This window comes from Protopterus annectens, chromosome 17.part0 (assembly GCF_019279795.1).
Source record: "Protopterus annectens isolate FY-2018-M chromosome 17.part0, PAN1.0, whole genome shotgun sequence".
Lineage (NCBI taxonomy): Eukaryota > Metazoa > Chordata > Ceratodontiformes > Protopteridae > Protopterus > Protopterus annectens.
Window position 1 is genome coordinate 44,107,512 of NC_056751.1, and position 24,117 is coordinate 44,131,628.

Sequence of the window (24,117 nt, forward strand, 5' to 3'; positions counted from 1 at the left end):
ATGCAGCGAAGGTTGCTATGTCCGGGCCTCATCTTCCCAAAGATCATATACTCAGCTGATCTTTGGAGCAGCCGATGACTGATCCCAGCTGAATACATTCTTAAATCTAATCAGCATTTGGGAAAAAGAAAACACATGTTTGGGTTTCAGAACCTGTAAGTCTTCAGAGCAAACTGACTAGTTAGACACTGACACTTCCAAAAAACTGCAATTATTAGCAAGCTTTCCCATCAAAACTTCAAAATGAACATGTAATCAACAGAAAAAAACAGGAGTGATTAACTTGCAGCTCTGGAAACATGAGGTAATGAGACTAACTGTACTAAAATGGCCTTGGTACAGAAACTAAAACATTCACAAATGGCCATAAAACACACTAAGGTTTAAAAATCACCAAAACCAACAGTCAGGTAATAATCAACAGTATAAGCATTACCATGCTAGTCAAAGTAAAAACCCAAGCATATACAAAATTTCTAATAAAAAACAGTCAAAGCAGCAGAATACACTGCTCAAGCACAGACAGGAAAGGCAGATGGAAAAAAATAAAAACCAGAAGGGTTTCTTATCTGGTTTCAGCAGCTGAAGAGATCCAGAGTAAGCAGCAGTCTCCCAAGAGATATGTCTTGTACTATGGCAGTAGAAAAACTGAAAGGGTCCTGTCTGTGGGTCAGTAAGGCAGTCCCTGTAATGCAAGGTGATTGGTCCATCACACCCACAGACAGGCAGTGGGAGGTACTCTAAGCTTTAGTAGTATGCCAGAGAAGAATAGCTGGATACTTTTATCTGAATGCTAGTAAGGTAGTATGTTTGTTGTCTGTGTTCTGGACAAGAGATGTTCAGCAATGAGCCAGAGGGCATCCATTACATCCACTAGCACTATCCATACTGCCTGTAACAGGAATGCCGTGACCCCTCCTAGATAGTTACTATTTAGAGCTTTACATCACCTTACACTACACTGCAGTGGGGGTTACACTGCATTACATTCTTTCTGCAATCCGACTAATGTTGACAATAAACCTATCCTGTCTGCCCTGTAAGTGCATTTAGCATGCTACATTCTCTCTAACCACCATCCTCCTTACTCACTCTCCATATATCCCATTCCCCTTTGAATGCTTCTGTGGAGTACTTCTCCTACAGCACAGATTCCAACAGTCCATGCTATGTATCCAGCACCCTCTCTGTAAAGAAGTACTTTTGAAGATAACAGGAGTAGTTAGTACCTTCAATATGCTGCCTATGTCCTTCCTACCCTTTATGCTGTTCCTAGGCAAGATAAGTCCTTTACATCTGCTTGTCAGGAGCTTGTGCACTGACACCATGTTCCTCAATCTGTGTATTCTGAGCTCTAGTAAGAAAAGCTATGGCTCCTTTGTTCCCTGGTCATATTCTTTCCACTCCCTCTCACCTTTTTTTTTCTTTTGGACTTCTTCCTGAGGCCCCTTTCTTTGAACAGCCTCCAGACCTTTTCACAGCATTCAAGGTGTGGTTTAATCAAGATCATGTAGAATGAAATTATTACCTATTTGCTTCTGCAGTCTGTTCCATGATGTCCTCCAAAATTGTATGCATTATTTCCATTCTCCATTTACTCTACTCTTGTTGGTCCATTTTAGCTGTGATTAAAACCACCAGATTGTTTCCTATTCAGCTGCTATTACTTCTGCTCCATTCAGAGCATAATTCAGTTATATTGTTACTGTGGCCTAACTGCAGTACATCTTTTCACAATGAACTGCAAGTATCACCTTTCTGGCTACTTGTGCGGCTTTTACACCTCCTATTTTAGACTCTCTCCCACCACCATGCACTAATTATCTTTGTGTCATCAGTGGAGAGGTTGGTCCTTTTCTCTTTTACCTTAGATATGTCTGACACAAACATTCTAAACATTACTGACCCATGACCGAATCCTGCGGCACTCTGTCAATGCACTTCCTTATTCCTGACAAATCTCACCACCACCCTTGCTTATTGAGTAGTCAACTATATAGCATGTCCTCAGTCTGAGAACATGTCAAAGACATTGCTGAAGTGCAGGCTGAATGCATCTATTGGTACTTCTCTGTCACATGCATCTACAGCTTGATCCTAAAACTGGATCAAGCTTGACTTCAGCTCCTTTTGTCATGAACCCATGCTGGCTGCTGTCTTGGAGGCTGTAACCTTGTAGGAAACTTGCTAGGCTTACTTTCAGGATTCTCTCCATTTCTTTTCTTCCTACTGCTTTGCAGTTTCTTGGATTTTCCTGCTCTTCCCCTTCTATAAGGGAAGACCACTTACTGTTCTCCAGTTATCATGCTCTTCTGCACTGGCCAGTGATCTGTTGCAGAGCTCTGTTAAGAGATCTGCCAGCATACAATGTTCATAGTCCTGAGGATTCTGCAAGGTAGTCCCATCTGGACTTTGTGCTTTATCCTCCCTGAAGGCAGCCAACTACCTCACTACCTTCTTGTTATACTGTAAAATTCCCCAAAGCAGGCAGAAGACAGCTCAATATGCAGCTAACTCCAAAAACCTGATGAACCAGCAAGTAATCATACCAAAAAACTTTATTGCAGAGAAAGAAAGTTAGCGCTTTCACGGTAATACCATACCGCTTCTTCAGACAAACATGAATGGGGACAGAATAACTTATATACAAATGACATAATCTCAAACAGATTAGCCAATAAAACAAACATTCATGCAGCCACATTCTCAGCTTAAACGCATATGAAGTAGATATTTACTGGCATAAAATCTGATAAAAAAATAATAATAAAAACATTAACACAAATAAATAAAACATGAATATTCATAAATATACAAACAATAAACGCGCTACAGCCATTTATTCCTTAATACAGGCTTAATGGGGATATGATCATTCAACCCCATAGCTAGGTGTGCCCCAACCTCAAGATCCACTCCATCTCAACCACCTCAGTACAAGTCACTATATCACCACCTCGCAGACCTAGGCTGATCACACATAATACCTGGAAGACAAAGTTATGTTCAGGGCCAGCAGACAAAACATGTTTCACTAAGGCACTAAAATTATACTGCTTCTTCATGCAATATACATTGGTCCCTAATTTTTTTTTTTTTAAGCTCCTGTTTGTCTTAACAACATAGAATTTATAACAGCACTGACAATGTGCTAAATAAACCACTTTCCTGGTGGAGCAATCAGCAGATGCCCTCATATTCCACAAGTAGCCCATGATAGGGTGCCTAAAGAACCTAGACTCCTCTATAAACTGACAAAAATTGCATTTATGGGATTTAGATGTACCCATCAAAACTTGGGATCCAGACATAACATGTCTAGGAAAACATACCTGTTGCCTTAAATTACTGTGGTTCTTATATACAAATCTAGGGCCATCTGCTAATATATTGGAACATCTGCTGTCAGTCTGTAAAATATGCCAGTTCCTGGTAACTATATCTTTCACCATATTTACACCATGGGAAAATTTCAAAACAATGGGAGGACAACAATACCTATGAGGACAGTGGCACAGGAAAATAAATTTCTTGGGTGGCATAAACTATGGAAGCTTGCTGACTAGGTTTATGTAGGCCCTTGGGCCGATAGCCTAGTACCAACCTATGAACCTATGAACCTATGAACCTATGAATAGGGAGTACTACAAGCTTTTTCACCAGTACTGGGTTATGTGGCTAAGCTTCTTCACTGTCTCTTTGGCTGTATGCCTAGTAAGAGCCTATGAATCTATGAAACAAATAAATAAAAATATGTAATTTATAAATATAAGCATCATGGTTTAATAGTAATGTACTCTGCCTAGATGTGAGTTACAATTGTACTCGCAGCTTTCTAGTGTATGAATGTGGTCCTGGTGGCTTTTCTCCTATAGTTTAGTTGTGAATAAACACTGAATAACCAACAACTATGTATGGTGTACTGTTGTTTTAGTTACCTGACAATGTGTACAGATCCAGTAATCTGGTGCAGTGGGGTGGCTCCATAGCCTACAAAGTGGTGCCTTGAATATTCTAAAAAGTTACCACAGTTTCATTAGTGGCCCATCTACTGGAAGAACTAGCTGGAGTGGGACTGGAGTAAGTGACAAAGGTCGACTTTAAGTTGTGCTACAACAGCACCATTTGGGGAAGACCCAGTAATACAGCTCATTACTTAATAAGTAGGAGCATAAGCCTAGCCTAAGAGTCTCTGTACTGCAGCTGAGCATTGTGTGTGTGTGTGTGTGTGTGTGTGTGTGTGTGTGTGTGTGTGTGTGTGTGTGTGTGTGTGTGTGTGTGTGTGTGTGTGTGTGTGTGTGTGTGTGTGTGTGTGTGTGCGATAAGGTTGGCCTAAAGAGTACCTGTACTTCAGCTGCGCATTGTGGTTGCAACAAGCCTGACCTAAGAGTACTTGTACTTCAGCTGAGTATTGTGGGTGTGATAAACCTGACCTAAGAATATCTGTACTCCAGCTGAGCATTGTGGGTGTAATAAGCCTGGCCTAAGAGTACCAGTACTCCAGCTGATCATTGTAGGTGTGATTAACAGGCTTAAGAGTACCAGTACTCCAGCTTAGCATTATGGGTGTGATAAGCCTGGACTAAGCATGCCTATACTTCAGCTGAACACTATGGATGTGCAGAAGAACTTATCAGCAGCACTTTGGCATAGCTAGGCACTGCATGTTGCCTACTGGCCCACAGGGAAAGAAATTTATGAGTATGAAATGTCTTTTAAGCTCCTGTGAGATAATGACTAGTGCTACTCTCTGTCAGCTCTCCTTCCTGATAAGCTCCAGTATCAGGGATGCAAATAAATTAATGAGCCCGATTGCAACATGGTTTAATGGCTGTTTATAGATGGGGCCAGCAACAATGATATAAGTAAAAAGAATCCTGTGAAGTTTACACTGATGATACTTCATGTGTCTTCATGGTAATTACTAGTGCAATATATATCATTCTCATAGGAGGTGGCACATTCAGCATTTCTGTACTGTAAACTGGCCAGTCTATGAATTTCACACCCCTGGACTATAAATACAGTCACACACTAACATATTGCCAGTGGGACAATCTGATGACCACTGATGCCTCCTGACGTTTGCCTGGAAGCTTCTTAACATAAAATTGTTTTCAGGAGGCAAGCAACATAGAAGAACATTATAGTTTACCACCTGTGGGCTTCATGCTACCTGCAAATGAACCCTTTTTCAAAGTGAATCTTTTCTTTCTGTTTTATGCTTCCTTTGAGTCTAAGTCAAAGTCATCACAAATACATTTATTTGCAAAAACAGATATGACATTTTTACACTAAAATAGTAGCAGCATTTATTTTTATCCCGGCTGGTAAATGGCATAGCAGCTCCAGCAGTTAAAGGGTTAAGTAGCTGGTGATGTATCTCTGCGAACTTTGTTGCAGCTGGTGGCTCTCTGTCATGCCAGAGTTCCAGGGATATCTAGGCTCCAGGCTGCAGTGTGAAGGGGTTGCCCTGGCTATGTAGTAGTGTCTGACAGTGAGCTTTGAGCTGCCAGCTGGCTGTGTAATCTGAAACCCGAGGCAAACTCTGAAGGCTGGACCTGTTCTACAGTTCTAGTCTGTAGTTCACTTCCATTCACTCATTCTGTAATGTACAAAACTTATTTGGCTGTTTCTGCTATGGTTTACTAGCTGTGATCTCTCAACTGCATGCTGCTGTTGTGCTGTTCTTAAGGTAGCACTGAATCTCAGGGGAATTTAAACCTACAGATGGTCTGAGCAGTCAAGAGAAGGAAAAAAAAAACTTTTCGCTGCAGTGAGAGCTTATTTTAGCTGCACTATACTGCACTTCCTTTCTGAAATTGCCTACAGCGATTCTGATATGGATATGAATGCTTACAACTGGATAAATTACTAGCTCTTTTTCATTCACTTAGGATTACATTACTGCTGATACAAATCATCTCTGCAACAACCTGAACAGTAAGTACACTGGAAGATGAGAGCCGTCTGCTATGTGTTTTATTGGCAGACTTTGAGTGCTTTGTATGTTTGTATCTTGGCAGAGGAAAGCTTCTTCACTTCAGACTAGGAAGTTACTGCTGTCGATTCAGTGTGTATTAATTCTGCCTTAGGACCCAAGGTTATCCTCTCCCTGCTTGCTCATCGTATGTGTGTTACATTCAGCTTTCTTAACCCTAAATGACCTGCCTTAAGGTGTAGTATGTGTCTCTGGAGTCATTTACAGGGATGTCTGAGAAAAGCACCCCATTTATTTATGTTAAAAGAGAGGATTAAAGATTTAATTGACTGCTATGTTCAGTTGAGGTAACCTTCTAATAGACTGCTAGTTTGTTTAAAACGCTGTCTAAGGTGAGCTGCTGACATGGAATTTTGTCTTATGTGCCTTCAGTTTATATATCCGTATTTGCATTTTCTCCTGCATATAAGAAGAATATTACTAGCAGCTTGTTAATCTGCTATAGTCAGAACTCAGTGTGACTACATTAATAAGCATATTGATTTTACTGTTTTATATTTCAGAGTTTAGCTGGTTGTGCACACACACACACACACACACACACACACACACACACACACACACACACACACACACACACACACACACACACACACACACACACACACAATTGCAGGTTACTAGAGCACCACTACAATTGCCTGTTTCAATATTTTTTCCACACCTCATATTCTGCTCCAGTTTCACTGAAGTATCTTTCCATTGACCATTTTCATAGCTACACATAAAACACATCACAGAATAATTTTGAACCATATTTCTAGAAGAAAATGTATTTAAATACAGTAAACATGAAGTACAATAACAAACAGGAAGCTAAATGTTCTCCTGATTGCATAGCTGACAGACGTTAGCATGTTATTTACTGTTTTGTGTACTGCTCACAAGTGGGGTTAATGTTGCAGTATTAATCCTACTGTATGGGAAAACAACAGGCTCCAGCTATGTGAAATATCCCCTTCTGACTGTGAAGCAGGACCTCATCACCTTTGAACTGATTGCCATCAAAGTACATCAGATGATTATAACAGTACCATTGAAAGATGCACGGTGTGCTGTACAGATTGTTATATATCTTATTGTCACATGTTTGGAAGCAGCAGAGAAGTATTCTACTCAAACAATTCAAAAATTAAGCTTATGTACCATCAGGTTCACAAAATAACATGGAATATATGCACAGAATGTGTTTTGCTTCAGATTATTTTTACTCACATTTTGCTGCATAATTTACTTACTAAATGATGTCTAGGAACAATGCTGCACAGCTAGCCGACAACCTACAATGCAATCAAGTCTTATTAAAACTGCTATGTATGCATGTTTAGTTCACATCCTGTAGGCAAAAATGAGCTACAGCAGTGCTACTTGTCCAAGTTCCCTTTTAATCGTAAAGAAATGAAGGGTTACCTACAACACAATAATTATAGGACAGGACACAGCTTTAATGCATAAAAGAGTCATATCGCTTGTCAGTGAGTGACGGTCATCAGGAGGTCAAGAGACCTCACACAAACTGCAGGTACTGGCAGAGGGCGTGTGCTGTCAGATCTATATATGCACATATGGACACTCATTCTTGCAAATAGCTTTATTTCTGTACAGTATTGTTTTTATTTTTATTTCTATTTTGGGGGGTATCACTGCTCTACCAATGATGTATTTTGTAAGATGAATAGTATTTTTTCTTCTTTGGGGGAAGGGGGTAGAGAAGCCAGCACTCCTCTCCCAAGGATGCACCTTGTAAGATGAAAAGATAAAATAGTGCTGTCTCTTCTTCTATGTTTGGCAACTTGGGAGAAATTTAAGTTCCTATGATGTTTCTCTAAACTATGAAGTAAGATGAAATCTTAGCAAACAGATCTCTTTAAAATGTTATGAACGTAGCACAGACATCATGTTCTGTAAGATTTTAAAATCTCAGTGTACACTTGTAAGATTATAAAATCTCAGTGTACACTAGCATTTGTCATTGTTTTGATTTTACACAACAGAATTAATAGCAAGAAAGAACAGTGAGAAATCAGTGACAGAGTACTTGGCTAACAACTTGTGTGTCGCATATTGTTTTCTGGCTTCTGTGGCAGATAAACATAACTGACTGACTGCTTCAGTTTTTACGATCAAATTATTGTCATCCTCTTAGCTTCAGGCTTTATCTAAGAGTTGGCTGTTGTCCAAAACTCATACTAACATTCCAAGCTCTACCATTTGTCTTTGATTTGAAAATTCCAGGTGCAAACATGTTTCTTCTTCTTCGTTTCTGATCTGTACTTTTAATTACCATCAACATAACAAGAGAAGCTTCAAAGAACATTTTATGTGTTTATTTATATCATTTTGATCAGGTAGTCACAGATGTAGTGGAAAACTGTTGGGTGCTTTCTGGCATTTTAGTGAATGACTCTCATGTCAAATCATATTTGAGTCCTTGCTCTTGGATATAGAGTCTGTGTTATGAATCCAGATTCTAAAGAGCACGTGAAATATACTGTTGTACAGCATATGACAGGTAGATTAACAAACTATTTTTGACCAGATCACTAGTTTAGCTAGTCTTTTTCACTTTGTTATTTGTAAAGTGTACACAATCAGGATTTATTCTTTGTGGAGAAAAAAGGACATTATGATGCTTACCTGCTTCACTTCATTTTATTTATATATTTTTTGGTTCTGACCACAGCTTTCTGTTATAATTTACTGTACCCAGGAGTCCATCGTCATCCTTTCCATCTGTCTTTATGTTATTTATTTTCATTGGTACCCAGGTGGGGTGGACATTCAAACAAGGCCCATTTTCTGCTAACTTGGGTAGCTGTGCAAATGAAAAGTTTAAGGACTCAATGACCAAATTAGTTTTAGTGTACAAATTATAATTACTGCAGACGATTTAAATAATGCCATAGCAGGGAATGTAGCTTAACAGTAGCACACTGAATTACATCAAATCAAGTGGTATTTGTGAGTTCAAAAGGCTGTTAGTATACACACACACACACACACACACACACACACACACACACACACACACACACACACACACACACACACATGCACACACACACACACACGTGTATATATATTTGTATATAGACAAAGAGAGAGAGAGAGTATATATGTGTATATACCTCTCTCTCTCGTGTGTGTGTGTGTGTGTGTGTGTGTGTGTGTGTGTGTGTGTGTGTGTGTGTGTGTGTGTGTGTGTGTGTGTGTGTGTGTGTGTGTGCGTGCCCTTCTAAAGATCAAGTATGTGGTGTTTGGTCAGCAGCTGTTTAGTTGACCATTTATTATTGACTAAGCAGCTAGTGGACAAGTGTCTGAGATTACACAATTCCTGGCACTGGGGAATATATGATTACCCTGTATTTTTGTGATCTTGCAGATACTATATTTAATTAGACAGGGGTCCATGTGGGGTGCAGGTGGGCTTGCCCCCTTGCAGAAACAATGTTTTTTTTTTTGTCTTTAAAATGTGCATGTACCAATAATGTTTCTCATTGCCTGCATAGCTGCATGTCAACCTCAGAAATTTCAACATTTTACATCAATATTTTGCATGTTGACATTGGGTGTATTTGATGTTTCCTGCTAGACTTATATATATATATATATATATATATATATATATATATATATATATATATATATATATATATATATATATATACATATATATATGTGTGTGTGTGTGTGTGTGTGTGTATGTAGGTCTAATTCATACGATGATGTTTTAGAACGTTGAACATCATAAGACTGACACCATATAGTCATACGGTCTGAAGCTTTGAATATTGGGTAGTTCAGGAAGACTGCTGAATTTGTAATTCAGTGGCAACAATAGAAGTTTTTATCCTGCATCACAGTAGTAGCAAATAACATTTTACAAGAAATAATGTAATTGTTGGGACTAGAAGGAAAAGAGAGAGAGAGCAGAAAGATTTCTCAGGTGATATAGAACATTACTGAATATTGAGTGTGTGGTACAGTGCAGATTAGGAAATCTACCTTTTACCTCACTGTAATGTAATCTTGAAGTTGATATGTATAATTGGTTGGCAGGTGGTGTGGGTTGCAGGGGTCTTCTATCCTGCCAAAACACAGTGCTTGGTGTTTTTTTCTTTTTCAGCATTTCAAATCTTCCACCATATTGTATTGATCATATGAATTTTATATATATATATATATATATATATATATATATATATATATATATATATATATATATATATATATATATATATATATCTTTTTAGAATAACTTATACTTATCTCCTCCATTCCTCGTGCATCTTGATGTGGTAGGGTTTAGTAGACTGATCTTACAGTCTTTCAATGTGTTAAAACATTAGAAGTAAAGGTTGTATACCGTCCATGCTGTTTTTGAAATCTGTAGGTGTTTTTGGCATATCTTCCTTGACCTTGTATCATCAGCCCCCTAGTACACTTACCAGTTATTTTTTGTCCCTTTATCACCTGTGGTGCCTCCACAAAACCAAGAGAGAAAAAGTTTTCCAGTAAGACAGGGAACTTAGCTTCACATCTTGGTGGAAGGGATGAGACCAAGGGGACTGGGAAGCCATTTAGGCTGTTACATCAATGATGAAAGAAGAATTGACAGCCTGCCCTGCTCTCGCTTCATGCAGTCGTACAGTATGTATATTACAGGGGGTCTATTTCAAAACATTGAATTGCTATAACATTGAACCACAAAACATTGACATCATAATGTCGAAAACACATAACACTGAAAACTTCGAACGATAAAACAACATAACACTGCAAAATTAAATCATCGCATCCCATAACATCGAATGTTACAGTGTACAACTTAGTAATACCCCCTCCACCTCAACTGTAACTGAACCGACAGACATGCTTTCTTCAACATTTCTGCAGGGTGGCAAGCCCCCTTATGCCCCTCACACCCCCTGCAAATTAAATATACCAACTCTAAGATCACACTTCAGTGGAGACAAGGTAAATTTCCCATGTATTGCAATCTCTTCTATTTTCCTTATTTGCACTTATCCCATTACTTTCCACAACACTAGCATAACTTCTTTCAAAATAATAAATCCATCACTCAGACACAACAATGCTTAACTGTTATCTAATAAACGTTTACTATACAACCTGAGAACATCTCTTAAACCGCAAAACATACCATCTGCCATGTTTGTTTATTACATACTACAACTTCCTTAAGTAATACCACAACATTAACACTTTAAACCATAACCATGTAACACTTTTGGTTAATTAAGACTCAATTTAAATTTTCATCGTTATGTAATTTTAATGTTCTAACTTTTCAGTGTTCTGAATTTTCAATGTTATGGTCTCACTGTTTTGTGGTTCAACGTTATGGTAATTCAGTATTTTGAAGTAGACCCATTACAGGTTACCTGCAATATGGGTGGTGACTTCAGCACCATTGTCAGTGTGGACTTGCAAGTGGTGTCCACCAGGGTGTGCAGCTGTGAGACAATTCCCCAATCACTACTGCTGGGAATGGTGAGCTAACCATGTCCACACTAACTTTATTCTGTTGTACTACCCTCTGTCCCACCTCCAGTAACTGAGAATTCTGGTCATTCTAGGCACTACTTCAGGACCCCCTTTTCACTATTCCATCAGGCTAGGTAACTGACATCTATTTTGTATAAATGTATACAGTTCTAATTTACCTAAGATACCTGCTCTATAGTTGAAAAGAAAAAGCAAATCAATCTGGTTTGAATACTAGGAAAGCAAAGTGAATTAGTTACTAATAGTATATTATGTCTTTTGCCTTTCCTAACCTTATTACACAGCTCTTAAATGCCTCTGATTTGTTTGCACGTACCCAATTTTGCCTCATATATTTGCCCTTTCTCTCATAAAACAAATTTGAGTAAATCACTGAGGATTAGACTTCATCAGTAATGCCAGACCTTAAAGTTTCATACTTATTGTTAATCAGGAATGTATATTGAAACAAAACTTCCTGTTTTGTGAACTTTTTGAGTAAATTAGAGAAAATTAGAGTAATTCTCAAATTTGTTCTTGATTTTAGGCATATTTCAATCAATATTTTTGGATTTATCACTCACTCTTGAATTCTTACTAAGCAGTGAAACACTACAAAATGTTATAACTATTGTTAAACACATATTGTCAGATATTGTTTTACGTAAAAAAAATGTATATGCTATTTTATTTTCATACTGTGTGTACAAATGTATATATAAACATTATGCAAAGCACTATGGCTAAAAGCATAGTATTAATATTTATGTCTTTTAAAACCACTTCAAAAAGTTGGCATGCTATCCCCCCCAATGAAAGTCTTCTGATATGTAATAAGCATGTAGTAAAAGCAATAAGTACATCATTGCTTAGATATAATACTTCATAGCATTTCCTTGAAAATGTACAGTCCTGCAGCTATGCCCAGTGTGCAGCAGGCAATTAACAATAACACTTTAAATCATCATCATCATGACATGCAATACATTGTCCCCCTCCCTCCCACACAGCTGAAGTCTATTAAAGGTATTTCATGTGCCCAGGGTAAAGCTTTTGTAGCTCATCTGAGCTTTAGTTAGTATCAGGCACCCTGGATAGTATATCTGGAATGTGCAAATAACGTATTTAAAGTCAAGTTATACCACATTTGGTAATAATGGTTCTGTTCAGACAAAAATGCACTCATCTTAAAAATCAAGTACCTAGTTTTTTTACCATTTGTGTTTACTGTAATTATACTGTCACCATGTAAAATGGGCTTACTGGTTCTAAAATATGTAGTTTTTATTTCAGCTACATAACTGGATATATACGAATTACATTTAAAAAAGTGTTTGTATGTACTGTATGCTGAGCACTGGTGCCATCCAATCACTTCTTGACACTATGTTATCTGCTGGGATCTTTTGGTGAGGTCATAAGGGGGAAAAACAGTGTGCAATTCAATACCTCAGGGAGTCTCACCGTGGAGGGAACAGAGGCTTAGATTCTACAAGTTTCTGTGTTATTGAATCTAATTACCAATTCTAAGCATAGCCCAAAGTTATCCGAGGATTTGGCAAGAGTTCTACTGATGTTCTCTGGTGCAGCATCTCAACCTGTATTTCAAACCTGTTATAGCTGGCAGGGAGCCGTGTCTGACATACAGGGGAAGCTGCATGGGCATGAGGCTATTAGCACAGGAGTTCCTTAGGGTGGCATGACTGTCATACTTGCATTCTCCCCAAGCAAGATGAAGGATGGGCTTGCAGGGCTGAAGTCCACCAGGGTTTTAGATCAGTTTTTGAAAACAGCACTGCAAGTTATCCGCACATGAGTTTGAGGGATGATTCACAATACACTGAACTTTGCAGTGCAGTGAGTGGTCACAGCCTCTTCCCAAAGCCTGCATGACAGCTCCACCTGTATATGGAGCTCAATACTGCAAGCAGTCTGGTTTCCCACTAGGTACTACCTGCAGTACTTAGTCCTAGGTACATTTGAAGCTTCTACCAGGGGGATAGCCAGTGAATTCCATTTTGTACTCTCATATGCTTACTTCTACCCCACCTACCTGCTATTCAAAATTGGTCATATCACTTCAGCTGTTGCCTCAGCCCACCCCACCCTAAACGTAATGTGTGTAACATTTTCAGCTGCTCATTCAAAACTATTAGAAATATTGTTTTTAGTTTTGCAATCCTCTCTGTAAGTAAGCTATATATACATGTTTTTTAAAAACATTAATCTAGATGGTTATATACATCACACGACTTGATAAAGCCCCAGTGTTTCTACCAGGTTCAGAAAAAAATTGTACTCCTTAGAGTACAAGGAGTATGCCTGGCTACACCCTTGTCTTCTAACTTATCAAAATGCTTATTTAATGCAATGAACATGTTTTATTCCAGCAGTAATCTAGTTGGTATGTGACATGCACATACATACTTTACTGTAGGCCATCTGTGCAGTGATCTCTATTCTCCTCATTTTTCATCCTAAGAGTAATCATCCTATGGTGTACAACCATTTAGTACAGTGTTACAGCTATGTTGTGGCACCACATGTCAAGCATTTTATATTTTGCTAGGAGTCATATCCGGTTCCATTTCTTTGTGTTGATTTTCCTTTGACTATAGATGTATATAGTTAGTTGATGATTTCTTGTCTGATTGCTCGACTGATTTACTGACTGACTGATTGTGTTGCAGTTTGAGTAACTTTAGGATTGATATCTTCTGTAAATTATAGAAAACATGCCTCACCACAACAAATTTTTAATTCTCTTTGTTGCATAATTAACATGCAGGACCACATGCCTCAGAATCAGAAACTACATGGTAACTGCTCAGCAAATGGGAATTACAAACACAGTTGTATTAAACTTAACAAATAAAGATACAACAAAATAATAAAATAAAATCTATATATTTCAGAACTGGAAACAACACTTTATATGATGACACAATAGTTACTGCAAAAAAGAAATGATAACAAAAATGCATTTCCACTTGATCTTTGAGTATTTTAAAATAAGCTGTACTTTTAAAATTTGGTCCTTAACTTAGGTTCATAGGTTCATAGGTTCATACTAGGCTATCTGCCCAAGGGCATTCATAAGCCTAGCCCATAGTTATGTGGCTTTCGCCACCCCTTTAGTTTGAATAAAAACTATGCCTATCATTTTGCTGTGCCTCTGTCAAGCAGTGACACTGAAGTAATCCCTGGGGTATATCTGCAATCTCCCATCCATTGGTCAAGATTCCTCTTGAACAAGGCCAGAGAGGTGCTCTGCCTCACATGTACCGGGATTTTGTTCCACAGCATAGGGAGTCTCTGGGTGATGAATCTGTCCCTCCAGCATGTTCCATTTATAACCGTGTCAAGGTTTAAGTCTCCCGCCCTTGTGGTTCTGAGGGATCTAGATTTTTTGAGGTGAAGCATATTCATCAAATCTGGGTTTGACATGGCCTTATATGTCAGGCACAGGTCACCTCTGAGCAAGCGGTATGAGACTGAATAGAGCTGGAGTTCTTTCAGTCGGGCAGCATAAGACATATTTTTGAGACCCTTTATCCTTTTGGTGAGGAACTTTTGGGGCCTTTCAAGCTGCAGCAGGTGTCTGGTCAGATACATTCCGAACAGGGCATTGTACTCAATCATAGGTCTAATGAGTGATGAGTACAGGGGACGATAACCTCCCTTGATCTAGATGTGAATCCCTTCATGATCAGGTGGGCGATATAGAAGGTTTTCCTAACTACTTTAGCAACATGAGTGTCAAACGAAGGCTACTGTCAACCTGGGTCCCCAGATCCCTGATGACTTTTTCTGTGCTCAGTGGATTGCCACCTATATGGTAGCTAGGGGTAACCTTGTTTTTCCCGAAGGGTATGACTATGCATTTTTGGCGTTTAACTTCAGGCCATGGCTCTGGCACCAGTTATCCGTTTCTGTGAGGCCCTTCTGGAGGATATCTGTGTCACATGTGTTTTCGACTATGTCTCTCAGTTTGCAGTCATCTGCAAACTTTGTCAGCCATAACCCTCCTGTGTTTGCTTGTACTTCAGAAAAGTAGATGCCGAACAAGAGTGGACCCAGGACTGATCCCTGTGGGACACCACTTGTGACAGGCTTTGAGTCTGACATGGCTCCAGCAACTCTGACCCTGTGGGTTCTGTCACTTAGCCAGTTTGCAACCCATCTTGTGATGTATGGGTTTACATTCAAGCTGATGAGTTTTTCGATGATACCTGAGTGGGGTATTGTGTCAAGGCCTTTGCCAGGTCGAGGTAGGCTGTATGGACTGCCTTTCCCTCATCAATGGCCTTGGTGACTGTCTCGAAAAGTCAACCAAGTTTAAGAGGCAGGATCTGCCTTTGACAAAGCCAAACTGGGTTGGATCCAAAGTCTGCAAGTTCCCTATGTCTTTATTTATGAGTTCCATTATGATCCTCTCCATGGCTTTGCAGATAAGGCTTGTCAAGCTAATGGGCGGTAATTTCAGGGTCTGTGGAGGCACCGCCCTTATGAAGTGGGACCACAGTCACCGTCGCCACTCCTTGGGTACGTATCCTGAGGTGAGGCTAAGATTAAACAGCTGTCCTAACTGTGGGTTTAATTCCTCGTTGAGTTCGTGAAGCACACATCCGGGGACACCATCCGGTCCCATGGATGCTGTGTGTTTTGCCTTAGTGAGGGCAGTTCTCACCTGGGCGTTGGAGATGTTTGGGGGCTACAATCCTCTGGAATAGATATCTCTCCTTTTGGGGAGGGGAGTTTGCACTGAACCTGTCAGCCAGTATGTTGGCAATGTGTGTAGGTTCAGTAATTTTCACATCATTTTGAACTAATTCTGAGCATATCTGGGAGTTTCCTCCTAGGTTTCTAACATAGCTAAAGAAGGCCTTATGATTCTCTTTAGAGTCCTTGGCGATTTTTCTCTCAAAATTTGCCTTGGATGATTTTATGAGAGCTCTTAGTTTTTTACTTATAATGATCAAAGGTGTCTTACCTTTCAAGGATTTTGCTCTATCTTGTAGTAGCTTCCTCCTTTTGTTGTAGAGCTTGTTTATGGCTGGGGTCCACCAGACTGGACGCTTGCCTTTGGTACAGAGAGTCTTAGTTTTGTTTGGGATTGCCTGATCCATGCAGTCCTGTAGGTGCTGGTAGAAGGCATTTGTAAGTGATTCAGTGGTTTGAGTAATGTTTACCACTGGTTCAGGGGCCTTAAAGGAGACCACACTAGTTTTTAGAAGTGTGAAATCGGCTTTTGAGAAGTTTTTCACTGTGGTCTTTTTGTTTCAGGTGGGGCGGGATGAGGACCTCCAGCGAGATTAGTTTATGATCTGATCTCACCAGTGAGGGTATACTTCCGGTGTTGAACATTTTGATCCCATGTTCGTGATGATGAGATCAAGTATGTTTTCTCCTCTTGTGGGGATGGTGACTAGTTGTTCCATGGCATTTGAGTTTATGAACTCCAGGAATCTTTGGGTTAGAGTGTTCGGGCTTGAGTAGTGTTCCCAGTCTATATTAGGGTAGTTGAAGTCACCTAGTATGATGGTGTTTGGAGATACATTTATCCCTCCAATGTTTTCAGGAAGGCCATGTGAGGTTCTTGAGTTTGAGAGGGTGGCCTGTAACATGCTACAAATTGCAGAGCAGTCTTGCCTATGGTTAATTGCACCTGGATGGTCTCCAATGCATCGTGCGTTGCCACCAACCTTGAGGTGTGGGTGTCCTTTATGAATATGGACACCCCCCCCTCCTTTCTTGGTGTTGTCCGGATTTTGGGGCGGAACGCATGATATGAGGTGAAACCTGTTAGTGCTGGGGTGCTCTCAGGAGCCTTGAACCAGGTTTCTGTCACAGCACAGACATCGATGTTCTCCATATTGAGAAGGGCCTCGAGTGCGTGCATCTTGAGATTGAGACTTCTGGCATTGAGCAGCATTACCCTTAGTTTTTTTCCTTTTGGTGTTCTAGGGTGGTAGGTTTAGAATTTGAGCCTTGCCTAAAAAGGCACTATGGGGTGGCAAGAGCCTTTGCCAATATCCGGAAGCCCAGGGGTGACAGGTGCAAGCCGTCCCTTGCGAAGCAGCGTGGCTTGTCCAGCATGTCATCCCAGGCAGACAGACATTGGATCCCCTTTGAATGACACCAGCATTTAAGCCAATTATTAAAGCTGATCATCTTATCACTGTATTGTGGCATCATTCTAGGTGAAGGTAGGATACTGCTCAAGGTCAGGGTCATACATGCCTGGGCTACATAATCAGAGAGCTCCTCGATGTCCCTTTTCATGTAGTCCAAGGAGGTACGTCTCAGGTCGTTGACACCAGCGTGGACAATGACTGAGTCATACTTGTACCTGCTGTTGAGAGACCTGAGTGCTTGCGTTATGTGGCGGATTCTAGCGCCCGACAGGCAGCTTACTGTGACCTTCTCTTTACTCAGTCTGGTGAGCGGGACGCCAGTGTGTCTGACTATGGAATCACCAATGACAAGTGTGTCTGGCATTTTGTTTGGCCTTAAGGGCTGTGACTGTTTGACACTCTGACTGTGTGGTCTATGTGTTGCATGTGTTGGGTCGTGAGGTGGTAGTTGTTTGGGTGTCTGCTTTGGTGGCCTCTGCTGTTTTGGTAAATTTTTGATCAGAGCCTCCGAGTATGTCTTTGTGTGAGTATGTGTATGATTTGAAGTTGTGATGGTACCATGTGTGACTGGGTATGTATTGTGTGTGGTTACCTTCTCCTCCTGTCTGGTCTTGCCAGTCCTATGTTGAGAGAGTTCAGCCTCCAGTTTGGCCGTATAGTTGCATCTCTCGCATGTATTTGTGTTTTGTGGGAGAAGAAGAGGATTGTCTGTGGACATGAGGCAATTGTAACATTGCCTCAATATTCCCAGGTTCACCAGTTGAGCTGGAGAGGACACTAGCAACTGATCCCTCGACATAGTAGAAGTAGTAGATAAAGAGACTTTCAAAGGACTCCGGGGGAAGTGGGTTTTAGGCTGGTGGGGTACTATCTATAATAAGAGTGCTTTATCAAGGTGCAAGTACTGTAGGAGTAAGTGCTAGGCTTTACAGATAGAGAATAGTCTACTTGGGAATCAAGTAGAGATGAACTTTTCAGTTATAGGATATGCTGGTTAGATCAGCAGTACAGCTCGAGGAAGGTAGTTCTAAGGGAAAACTGGAAGAGTGGAATTTAGATTGCCCAAATAATTTAACCTTGTTTAATCGCCGCTGCTCTTGTGTGCAACAGTGGTAACTCCGCGCTAAATCACGCTTATGTGCGTTTAGCGTGTTTTATAGCAGGGGGCTGAAGGGAGCTAGGAATTGGCCCAAAATGACCAATGGACTACTAGTTTCTGGCTGAAACTTCACCAAATCGGACAAAAAGGCCGCTCAGTGCTTCCCACTCCCACTGGTAAGCAAAGAAACTTCCCTCCTTCCTAATAAGGCAATGGATCAGTAACAGGAACTAAAAACAAAGCCCAGGGATCAGCAACTCTGAAACTGGACTACTCTAGTTCAGTAAGGCGGGAAAACAAGAGATTTTTTTTTGTTTTATTACAGAGACAAGGAAAAAAACAGACAGTAAATGCTATAAATGCTGTAAATCGGCTAGCACTTTAGTGTGTAGCCTACAGAAACAATTTGCAACAATTAGTAACTTAAAGTGCAATAAACAGTGTAAAATGCAGAAATCACTTAAAGTAGCAGTAAAACAGGCAAAATGCAGTCGCTAGCTTAATAACAGTGGGAAAGCCACAAAAATACTTATATCTGGTAGAAAGTCACTCTTTTAGCTCTCTGCTGCTTGGATCACTCTGCAGGCCACCACGAGGATCTGTGCTGAGTTGGTACAAGCTGGAAAACGCGTGTTTAGCGTGTTTTATAGCAGGGGGCTGAAAGGAGCTAGGAATTGGCCCAAAATGACCAATGGACTACTAGTTTCTGGCTGAAACTTCACCAAATCGGACAGAAAGGCTGCTCAGTGCTTCCCACTCCCACTGGTAAGCAAAGAAACTTCCCTCCTTCCTAATAAGGCAATGGATCAGTAACAGGAACTAAAAACAAAGCCCAGGGATCAGCAACTCTGAAACTGGACTACTCTAGTTCAGTAAGGCGGGAAAACAAGAGATTTTTTTGTTTTATTACAGAGACAAGGAAAAAAACAGACAGTAAATGCTATAAATGCTGTAAATCGGATAGCGCACTTTAGTGTGTAGCCTACAGAAACAATTTGCAACAATTAGTAACTTAAAGTGCAATAAACAGTGTAAAATGCAGAAATCACTTAAAGTAGCAGTAAAACAGGCAAAATGCAGTCGCTAGCTTAATAACAGTGGGAAAGCCACAAAAATACTTATATCTGGTAGAAAGTCACTCTTTTAGCTCTCTGCTGCTTGGATCACTCTGCAGGCCACCACGAGGATCTGTGCTGAGTTGGTACAAGCTGGAAAACGCGTGTTTAGCGTGTTTTATAGCAGGGGGTTGAAAGGAGCTAGGAATTGGCCCAAAACGACCAATGGACTACTAGTTTCTGGCTGAAACTTCACCAAATCGGACAGAAAGGCTGCTCAGTGCTTCCCACTCCCACTGGTAAGCAAAGAAACTTCCCTCCTCCCTAATAAGGCAATGGATCAGTAACAGGAACTAAAAACAAAGCCCAGGGATCAGCAACTCTGAAACTGGACTACTCTAGTTCAGTAAGGCGGAAAACAAGAGATTTTTTGTTTTATTACAGAGACAAGGAAAAAACAGACAGTAAATGCTATAAATGCTGTAAATCGGCTAGCGACTTTAGTGTGTAGCCTACAGAAACAATTTGCAACAATTAGTAACTTAAAGTGCAATAAACAGTGTAAAATGCAGAAATCACTTAAAGTAGCAGTAAAACAGGCGAAATGCAGTCGCTAGCTTAATAACAGTGGGAAAGCCACAAAAATACTTATATCTGGTAGAAAGTCACTCTTTTAGCTCTCTGCTGCTTGGATCACTCTGCAGGCCACCACGAGGATCTGTGCTGAGTTGGTACAAGCTGGAAAACGCGTGTTTAGCGTGTTTTATAGCAGGGGCTGAAAGGAGCTAGGAATTGGCCCAAACGACCAATGGACTACTAGTTTCTGGCTGAAACTTCACCAAATCGGACAGAAAGGCTGCTCAGTGCTTCCCACTCCCACTGGTAAGCAAAGAAACTTCCCTCCTTCCTAATAAGGCAATGGATCAGTAACAGGAACTAAAAACAAAGCCCAGGGATCAGCAACTCTGAAACTGGACTACTCTAGTTCAGTAAGGCGGAAAACAAGAGATTTTTTTTTTTTTTGTTTTTTACAGAGACAAGGAAAAAACAGACAGTAAATGCTATAAATGCTGTAAATCGGCTAGCACACTTTAGTGTGTAGCCTACAGAAACAATTTGCAACAATTAGTAACTTAAAGTGCAATAAACAGTGTAAAATGCAGAAATCACTTAAAGTAGCAGTAAAACAGGCGAAATGCAGTCGCTAGCTTAATAACAGTGGAAAGCCACAAAAATACTTATATCTGGTAGAAAGTCACTCTTTTAGCTCTCTGCTGCTTGGATCACTCTGCAGGCCACCACAAGGATCTGTGCTGAGTTGGTACAAGCTGGAAAATGCATGTTTAGCGTGTTTTATAGCAGGGGGCTGAAAGGAGCTAGGAATTGGCCCAAAACGACCAATGGACTACTAGTTTCTGGCTGAAACTTCACCAAATCGGACAAAAAGGCCGCTCAGTGCTTCCCACTCCCACTGGTAAGCAAAGAAACTTCCCTCAATCCTAATAAGGCAATGGATCAGTAACAGGAACTAAAAACAAAGCCCAGGGATCAGCAACTCTGAAACTGGACTACTCTAGTTCAGTAAGGCAGGAAAACAAGAGATTTTTTTTTTTGTTTTTTTACAGAGACAAAGAAAAAAACAGACAGTAAATGCTATAAAAACAATTCACATGCAGTGCAAGCTGGCACACTTGAGTATGTAGCAATATTAGTCCACACACAGTATGAAAAAATGTAATTAAATTAAAAAGGACTAAAAGCAAGTGCAGAAAGGGTTTTTTAGATAGAATGCTGTAAAGAGATGGGACTGGGGGAGTGTCCTAGATCAAATCTACAGTGGGGCGGGCACTGCAAAAGCCACCAAATTTAAACTACATCCAAGAACAGGGAGGGGGGGGTGGGGAAGACAGTTTCAACAGAGCTAGATCTGAGGAATCAGTCCAAGTTATAACAACCACAATAAAATGCAGGAAATATACTTAAATCAGCTTATGTCCAGTTGATGTATGCAGACAAATCTCAGTAGCAAGCAACTCTACTTAAAATGATTACCAGTGATGTAACCAACACAGGTTTTAATGTTATCAGAAACCCCCCAAGCTAATTAACACTTAACACTTAAAGGAATTTCAGAGCAGTTTAACAACTAGTGCAGAGCTTTTCAAATGAATTCCTGTAGATTGATATTCAGTTGATACCTCCTCCTGCATTTAAAGAGTGTCACAATGTTTTAGGAGTTTATGTCAGACTCACCTTGACTGGGGAGGGCCTCTGTTGATGTGATGTGTGCTGTACCATTATAGTGTTACATCGGTCTTGTTGCGGAACTTGGCCTATTCAATAATTCTTGTCAGCATGGCATTACACATAGAGCCAGCTGGGGTGATTTAACTCAGGAGAACAATATGACAACAAGACTTCCTTCACAAAATGTGTGAGTTCAAGATCATAGTTGGTATTCCCTGTTATATTGGCATGGCTGAATTGAATAAGGAGTAGGATTTGATCAGGTGATCTAATCTTATGGGAGAAATGTATTGGCATGTAGCAAAAGACAGATCATGCATTAGTTTGTATACTATGAGCAGAACCATATGGTCTCTTAGTCTGCTCACAGGCAACCAGCCCAAGGTTGTTTACCATGCACTCACTTAGTGTTAAATTGCTGTGGCTATGGTGTGCAGGGTGCTGGGTTCAAGACATGCAAGGGCTGATTAAAAGCACAAAAATCATATCTCTCTTTTCATTTCCTGCCTTTCTATAACTGATAGAGTCCAGTTTTCAGATTTTGCTGAATTCTGGACTGTTTTGTAGTTTCTGTGTTGCTCAGACCTTACTAAGATAGAAGGAAGCTTCTCTGTTCATCAGTGAGAGTGATGAGCTTTGAGAATCCTATTTGTCACTGGAGGAGTGGTTTCAGCTCAGAATCTGTAGTTTTATTGGCCATTTTGGGCTATTTCTATCCTTTTCATCTTTCTGTTTAAATACCCATGTTTATGCAGTTTTTGCCCTATATTACCTCAGCAAGATCCTGCCTGGGTGTCCTGCAGAGTTATACAGCAGCAGAGAGAGAAAAGGGAGACTTTGAGTGGATTAAGTACCTCTGTTTTGCTTTGTATTCCTTATTTTTGCTAGCCGCACTATTCCGAGCATTTTTTATTAACTTTGCAACTTATTTGAACTGTTTTCTGAATTCTGATACTATTTGCACTTTAACTGATCATTTTTAAGTATTTTTCAACTGTTGAACTGTTAAGGGCTACACACTCAAGTGCGATAGCCATTTTTCTGCGTTAAAAGTGTTTGTTTTACTGTATCTGTTTTAATTTTTGAAAAAAAAAAAACAAATAATAAAATCCTATCTCTCTACTCATTTCCTGCCTGTCTATAACCAGTAGAGTCTTTCTTTCAGATTTTGATGAATTCTGGGCTGTTTTGTTGTTTCTGAGTTGCCCAGAACTTACTAAGATATAAGAAAGCTTCTCTGTTCTTCAGAGAGAGTGATGAGCTTTGAGCAGCCTATCTGTCGCTGGAGGAGTGATTTCAGCTCAGAATCTGTAATTTTATTGGCCATTTTGGGCCATTTATATCCCTTTCATCTTTCTGCTTAAAAAAACATGTTTGTGTATTTTTTGCAATTGTATTACCCCAGCAAGATCCTGCTTGGGTGTCCTGCAGAGTTTTACAGCAGAGAGAGAGAGAAAAGGGAGACTTTGAGTAGATTAAGTACTTCTGTTTTTGCTTTTTATTGCTTATTTTTGCTAGCTGCACTATTATGAGCATTTTGTATTAACTTTGCAACTTATTCGAACTGTTTTTTGAATTCTGATACTTTTTCCACTTTAACTGATCATTTTTAAGTGTTTTTCAACTGTTGAACTGTTGAGGGCTGCACACTCGAGTGTGATAGCCATTTTTCTGCTTTAAAAGTGTTTGTTTTACTGTATCTGTTTTAATTTTTGAAAAAAAAAACAACCCCCCCCAAAAAAGATCCTATCTCTCTCTATTCGTTTCCCACCATTCTATAACCAGTAGAGTCCGGTTTTCAGATTTTGCTGAATTCTGGGCTGTTCTGTAGTTTCTGTGTTGCCCAGATCTTACTAAGCTAGAAGGAAGCTTCTCTGTTCATCAGTGAGAGTGGTGAGTTTTGAGCAGCCTATCTGTCACTGGAGGCGTGGTTTCAGCTCAGAATCTATAGTTTTACTGGCCATTTTGGACTATTTCTATGCCTTTCATCTTTCTGTTTAAAAACTCACGTTTGCATGGTTTTGCACATTGTACAGTGTCATTTAACTGAGGTTAAACTATTCTTGGTGC

The 24,117-nt window shown here is 40.0% G+C and overlaps 1 protein-coding gene across 2 annotated transcripts in view; it reads left to right on the forward strand.

Moving 5' to 3' along the window:
- Positions 1–5,582: 5,582 nt before the first annotated feature.
- ARHGAP24 (Rho GTPase activating protein 24) overlaps positions 5,583–24,117 on the forward strand; it is a 2,476,452-nt gene continuing 2,457,917 nt past the window's right edge. For both annotated transcript variants that reach the window (XM_044058912.1, XM_044058914.1), the window contains exon 1: positions 5,583–5,943. The gene's annotated coding sequence lies outside the window, so the exon portion shown is untranslated. The remainder of the gene's footprint in view (positions 5,944–24,117) is intronic.